Here is an 8,038-nt window from a genome sequence, read left to right on the forward strand (position 1 = left end):
ATGCTGCCTCATGTCTCCCACAACCCACACGGACTGCAAGATAACTGGTAAAGGACTGGATGTTCACTTGCTTGTAGATGCTACTACACTTTGAGTGGAGTTAGCCTGTGGCAAATTGAATGAATGGGTATGATTGAAAGACAAACATCGTCATTTTTATTCCTTTCATGAAAATGCATTATTTGTACAAGGCACATACAATTAATTTAAGTTTTCCTTTGCATTTCAATGATCAGAAAGGTGCAGATGGAAGAATAATTTTCTTATATTTATCTGCCCCCTTTATAAACATAAACAGTAGATGGCATTAGCATTATTCCCTCCACCATCACCCAAAATGTATTAACATAAATAGTAAATGACATTAGCATTGTTCCCTCCACCATCACCCAAACTCCAACATATCTGATATTTGTTTAAACATTTTACAATGGTCACATACAAACAAAATCTAAATTCAGTTTGATATAATTCAAGTTGTTTCTTTTTATAACTCCTTTTAAATACCAAAATATTTTTGCAACTTTTTAAATCTTTCATTAGAGAATTCCATGCTTTTACTCCAGCAACAGACAAACACATTTGTTTCAGGTTTGTTCGTACTATTGGATGTTTAAAGTCATGCGGCCGTCTGTGTCAGTATTTTGTCTCTGTTCTGTTCTGTTTTCCCAGTGTTTTCCCCCCTCTGTTTCCAGTTCTAATGGTTTAGTCCTTGTCTCCCCCTTTTGGTTCATGTTCTTTTGGTTTAGTCTTGCTCATATTTGTATTTCCCCCTCGTTAGCCTTGTTAGCTTGTTTGTAACCACGCCCTGTCTTCTGTGTATTTAAGTCTGTGTCTTCTCACTACCCTTTGTCCGTCGATGATGTTACATGTGCTCTTTTCTTGCTCCCGGTTTTGGTTTGTTTATCATTTGCAGTGTTTTATTTAATAAACTTATTTATATTCATTTACTTCGGTTCTCCTGCTCCATTTCCACTCCTCAACCAGCCTGACTGTGACAGTCTGTGATTTCCATCTTCAGAAGTAAAAACAAATAACTTTTGTAAGTCATGTGGAAGAGCTTTGCTTCTAGCTTTGAACATCACTAATAAAGTCTGTAATTCTACAATGTCTTTAAGTTTTAATAATCCTGACCTAATAAAGAGTGGATTTGTGTGATCCCTATATCCTGCTTTGAAAATAATGTGAATGGCTCTTTTCTGTAAAATAAATAAAGGCATAATGTTGCTATGATATGTATTTCCCCATATTTCTACACAATAGTTTAAATAAGGTAAAATTATTGAACAATATAACATTTTCATTGTATTATACAGTAAACTGTATTTAACCGCATTCAAAATAAATAGGCTTTTTGCCATCTTATTTCTTAAATGCAATATATGACTTTTCCACGTCAATTTCTCATCTAAGGTGACTCCTAGAAATCTAATTTCAGACACCTTGTTTATGGATAAGCTGACTTCCTCCTTTCTTTTATTGCTGAATATCATAAACTTTGTCTTATTAGAAGATCAATATTATAATCTCCACAAATTACGAGATTTCTTTTGTTATTTAGACCATGAATCATTTCTTCTAAATTATCCATGAAGGTTTCCACTTTTGATTCTGGTTTTCTATATACACATGCAACAACCATATTCCTATTTTGTTCTAATTCTATTTCTACAGCTACACTTTCCAATAAATCATTTATGGCTGTTGTCATGCATTTAACTGGTCTACATTTCAATTCATTATTGATATAGAGGGCCACTCCCCCTCAAATCCTATTGGCTCTGTTGGTGACATATAAATCATAGCCCTTTAATTTCAGATCAACCTCCTTGCCTTTCTTTATCCATGTTTCATTTAAAGCAATTAACTTAAATCTTTCTGTTTGATTTCAGAAAAGTGTTTTAATAGACTTCTGCAATTGAATATGTATAAAAGAAAATGCCTGTTCTATTTGTACCTCAGCAAGTTGTTCCTCAGTGTAATACTGACAAGAGTCCCTAATATGATTAAATAAATTAGTCTCTGGATCCACATCATTTTCAAAATCATATGTGTCACGTTCTAAATAATCAACACTTGCAAAGGCTTCAGTCTTAAATGAAAAAGTCATGAGTTCCTTATAGGAAATCCAATAATCAATCAGAAAAAAAGAATGATGCACTCACTATTGTCATTTGTACAGATCCAGGTCCTTCATTTTTCTCACCATAATCACCTTGGCTTGTTCCGGAGGTCCATTCGTCCGGATGAAAACTTTTCCATTCCTGGTCCAGATTGATTGAATTTTGTTTTCCTTTTTCAGGGTACGGCTGGTCCAAGCAATTTCTGCATTTTTCTTTGTCAAGTGCTCATTTAAATACAAAAGTTTCTTAGCTTCCCTTAGGATTTCCACCTTGTGCTTTCTACTTGCAAACTTGACAATGATTTTAGGTTTTGTTTTTTTGTCCTTACTTGGAAGAATGTGACATGCTGAAATTTGCTGACTGTCCAGAGGAATGGTTTTACTCTTCATGAAGCGCACCACTTGTTGCTCCAGGGTTTCAAGCTCCTCAGATGGTGCATCCTCACCTTGTTGGTCACCAGATGGGCCTGTAGCCCGGGCATAACTTTGATGCCTAGTCTCTAGGCCGGTGATTACAAGGTCATCAACTCTGGAATACTGTTCCAAGTCATCCACCCTTTGTTCCAGGAACTCAATACGTTCATCCTTCTGTTGGATAATAGTTTTTAGTTGCCTGATCTCCTCCATGAGGCCTGTCTGTTTTCTTTGTTGTTCCACCACTTCACTTATTTCCCTTGACATAAAATTCAGGGAATTTTTAATTTCCGCCATTTCAGCTGCTATTTTTGCATTAGTGGCCATTGTACTCCAAACAGTCTTGACTTTTGTTTGATGTCAGTGCAATTTGATGATTTTAATGGATTTCATTAGGCCTTTGAGCAGAGAGAAACAGTTGCAGCTATCTTACTCAAAGCCAAGCCACGCCTCTTATGAGACATCTTAATAAAAAGGTCTAACAGCTGAAAATGGATATCAGAGCAAAAACCAAGCCCTGAGGTAAAAAAAACAAACTGCCTGTAGAGCTCAGAAACAGGATTGCATCAAGCCACACATCCGGCAAGAGTTGAGAACAAATTCTGCTGCACTGAAGGTTCACAGAAGCATGTAGTCTCCATTATTCTCAATGGAAGAAGTTTGAAACAACAGGAACTTTCCTAGAGCTGGCCTTCTGGTTGAGCTTCAAGAACATATGTAGAGAAGAGAAACCTATGGAAGGACAAACTTCACTGCAACACTCCACTGATCTGAGCTTTATGACAGTGTGGCAAGACTCAATCAGTCTTCGGTGATGACACTTAAAAAACCCTCTTGGAATTTTCAAAAACGCATCTAAAGGACCCTGTGACTGTGAAAAACATGATTTTATGGTCTGGTGGATCTAAATTCCAAGCATCATGTATGGAGGAAACCAAGCACTGCTAATCACCTGGGGTCTCATTTATAAAATGTTGCGCAGAAACCATCCTAAATTTGATCCTACAATCATCTCTCAAATATACATACGTGTGATTCATAGAATGAACGTATATACAGAACGCACACACATGTCTCTTTCAGATATGAAATCTATGACTCACAAATGATCTTGAACTTGTGTGCAACTGTATGGTTTTAGTTCTCTGCCTTGTAAACGACTCCTAATTAATGTCATTAAGATATAAAAGATGGCCATCATCATCCAAATCTTTTAGTTTAGAACTTCGAGCTGCAAGAATAGCTTACATTAAAAAAAAAAAAAAACTGCAGCGCTCCGACAAGATAAAGTGTTCTTCTGCTGGGACCCTGATGTGATGCTAAGCACTTTTTCATGTCAAAGCCAGTTTTTACAAATACGTGCATTGGCATGGATTTTAACAAGAAAACCATCCCAGAAGTAATATATACTGGTAGAAGCCTGATGTTGTGGGGCATTTTTTCAGCAGTAGGGACTGGGGGGACTCGTCAGAGTAGAAGAAAATCTCAGCACAGCAAAATATATAGATAGCCTTAATGAAAACCCAGTCCAGACCATTTAGAACCTCAGACTGGGAAGAAGGTTCACCTTCCAACAGGACAATGACCTTTAGCACCCAGGAAGAGTGGCTTATAGTCAACTTTGTAGATGTCCTTGAGTGGCCCAGCCAGAGCATTTCTGAAGAAACATTTCTGGAGAAACCTGAAAATGTGCGTCTGTCCCCATACAACCTGACAGAGCTTGAGAGGTGAAGAGATGAGTGGAAGAGTGCATATAATTGCCTTGACTTGAGGCTGTAAAGGTGCTTCAGCTAAGTACTGAATTAAGGGTATGAATACTTATGCAATGTACTTATTTCAGTTTTTTATTTTTAATAAATTTACAAAGTTGTGACAGGTCTGTTTTTGCTTTGTCATAATGGTGTATGGGTTGTAGACTGATGTGGAAAAAAGTAATTTAAAGCAGTTTAACATAAGGCTGCAACTTAAAACAAAAGTGAAGTGAAGTACAAAACAAGTTCTTGTGAGAAGATATGTGACTATTTAGTTATTCAATTTTGTTACAGAAAGAAAAATGGAAGGAGTTTACTTTCTGTAATATCAATCAGCAATAAGGTAAAATATCTGGTATTTTTTTTGCGTTTACTCTTATCAGTAGCGCCACAGCTGTGTGAGATGTTCCACCTTATTACTGTACATCAGAACCAACCACTGCACCTGGTGTAATTGCTACTTCAATTATTACCTGGCGTGACCTATGTATCTCTATATGTCCCTCAGCTGGGTTCAGACTAGGCAAGATTAAGATCTGTTTGAAATCATCCGAGTTGTTAACACACTCCAGGGTGCCTGTCCTAAGAAAACAAGGCCACCGACAAGGCGTCAGTGCTTATAAGCTGCAGAAGATGAAGTCTAGCCTCAGCACTGCAGAGACATATGACAGATCCTCAATTCTTTATTCCTCTTGAGCAGGCGACAAGGAGCATATGGGTGGAATCATCTAAAGGCCCACACAGGGGCCTCTAAGGTCTGTGAGTGGGAGAAGTTTAAAAGAGAGAAAAATCCTCTTTTCTCTTTCTCTCCCTCATCAGAGTCTGCTTCCACCTCAGGAGCCTGTTTGGTGATGTAAGTGTTCACCAGACACCCAGTTCTCCTGTTTTTTGCACTCTCAGTTTTCATCAGCGCAGACAGCCGTAGCAACCTTGAACACAGCGGGAGTTTTCACAGTAGTTCTTTAATGATAGATGAATTAATTGGTCACACAGCCAAGGATGGGAGATGCGGGTACGGTGTCATGCTGCTGGGACAAGTGAAGTCAGCAAATCGCACTGCTGCAGGCCGGCGAGGGGTACCGACAGGAGCCGATGACTTGTGGAATGACTTTGATAACATCCTGATTTAAGGTCACTGATGTGCATTAAAAAGCAAGAACAGCTAATGGTCAAAAAGGAATTATGCATGATGAACATTGCTAACCATGTAAGCCTTCTGGAATCTTGTTGCTTTACGGGTAGTTAGAACAAGATGTATGATATTTGTCATTGATCAGGATCTTTTGAGCAGCAAGACTTGACCAGGTGCAGTACGAACACTCTGTGTTTGAAGGATTTGCTCTGGTGCATCAAATCAAGCACTCTGTAATTATAACTCCAGACGGTTATGAGAGCTTTATTTTCCCTCTTCACGAAGTTTTGTCCATTGTTTTGTTTATTGGACTAATGTTTTGTTTCGGATTTCTCTTTCTAATTAACCTTACAATGGGTTAGTCACTCAATTAATTCTCTTGTGCTTCGCTTTTTTTGTTGTCCCAATGCCAAACTTACTTGCCAACCCTGCTCTGTAAAAAGATCAGTCATTTTCTAAATAAAAAAAAAAGAAGAATAAAAAGTTAAATTCTTTTCTAACCACAAATGCTCATCTTGCACTAGCTCGAATTCATGCGTTATGTAGTCACGTTGGAAAGCTTGCGCGTGGTTTAGGTGATAATACCAAACCAGTGTTTACAAAGTGAGCGTGCAAAGAAAGTCAAACACTTTACAAAAAAGGTAAAACAATGATGCCAGATGATTTTGAAAATAAGATGGTGTTTTTAACCCTATCCTACCTTTTTGAACTAAAGTACACAGATGAAGAACTAACCACATGTGACCTTTCTAACGTGATTATGTAATGTACAACGTTGCAGACTTGTATCGCAGAGCTAGTGCAAAGCAAGCTTTTTAACCGATCATTTTACTAGTTAAGATTTTTATTCCTCAGATGGGATTGTGTAGAAACTGCAATTTGGACCTTCAACCCATTGATCTCCATTGATGTCCACTATATGGATTTTTTTTTTTACTGGTTTTCCTCAAAAATCTTAATTTCTTGTCGAAAGAAAGACATGAACCTCTTGGAAGATTTGAATTCTTGAAGTGAACTAATATTTCTTTACCAACATTAGGTTTGAATGCCCTATTTAGATATAAGGCGGCAGCCTATACATTCCAGGCAGACATTTACGGTAACACTTTAGAATAATGGGCCGTTGTTAACAAGTAACTATGCAGGAAGTAATAGGTAGTTCTACATTAACACTTAACTTAATACTATTAACTAATAGAAAAGCAAGATTAACTAAGCAGTAGGTAATTGTTAATTTTGGATAAAGGTAGTCCCTTATTAGGTATTTGATAATTACTAAAGAAAAAATTGTCATTGAGAACTACTTGTGAACTGTGACCAATTCATAAAGAATAACTAATTAATTATCACAACAGTAACATTTATAAAATCAACAATTAGGTTCTTTGTGCAAACTAATTCATGAAAACCACCACCATCACCGGTTTAAGTACTGGTTGAAATTGTGACTCTGACCAAAATATGAATGGATGTGTTCTCTGTTCATTTCAAACAAACATATAATTCATTTAATTAGGATGTATTTAGCTGCATTTAGTTCAATGTTGTTGTTTTTTTTTTAAGTATTCTGGGGCAGGCTTCTCTTTAGTGTGATAGTAAATATGTTATTTTGCTTCCATAATGAAGACATTAACTGCATTTATTTTGTTAAGCACAAACACAACATTTTCCACATTACAATGTCTGTTAGAATATCAGTATGGTGCTTCAAAGAAATGCATGGCTGTACAGTATGTCATATAAAATATGATAAAAACTGTTTATTGTAAATTACTTGCAAAATCCATCTTAACCCCTCAATAATAACTCAAGTGTTACCTTGTCAGTCCACATGAACTACTAGTGTGATCTGGCCCATTATTTTAAAGTGAAAAACATCTTAACCCTTCACTAATAACTCAAGTGTTACCTTGTAAGTCCGCATGAACTACTAGTGTGATCTGGCCCATTATTTTAAAGTGAAAAACATGTTAACCCTTCACTAATAACTCAAGTGTTACCTTGTCAGTCCACATGAACTACTAGTGTGATCTGGCCCATTATTTTAAAGTGAAAAACATCTTAACCCTTCACTAATAACTCAAGTGTTACCTTGTAAGTCCGCATGAACTACTAGTGTGATCTGGCCCATTATTTTAAAGTGAAAAACATGTTAACCCCTCAATAATAACTCAAGTGTTACCTTGTCAGTCCACATGAACTACTAGTGTGATCTGGCCCATAATTTTAAAGTGAAAAACATCTTAACCCTTCACTAATAACTCAAGTGTTACCTTGCTTGTGGCTAGGTATATTTACTGTGCCAAATTTATTTTAAGAGTTTAATTTTACTTTAATTTTAAAATGTCCCCCAAACATAATACCCCCAAACATAAACCTACCAATTTTATAGCAAATATGCAAATTTATCATTTCATTAATAAGCGATTTAGATAGCCCCCTTAACCTACCCCCAAACCTAAACCATTTTACAGCAAATATGCATTTTTTCATTATATTAATAAGTGATTTAAAATGTAATATATAAAACGTAACGTTAACTGACCAAAATATGCAGGATAATTCTCATTTTGATAACATAGCATAAAAAAAATGTATAGTCACTAATCACACTCCTAC

Source organism: Garra rufa, chromosome 16 (genome assembly GCF_049309525.1).
Source record: "Garra rufa chromosome 16, GarRuf1.0, whole genome shotgun sequence".
Taxonomy (NCBI): domain Eukaryota; kingdom Metazoa; phylum Chordata; class Actinopteri; order Cypriniformes; family Cyprinidae; genus Garra; species Garra rufa.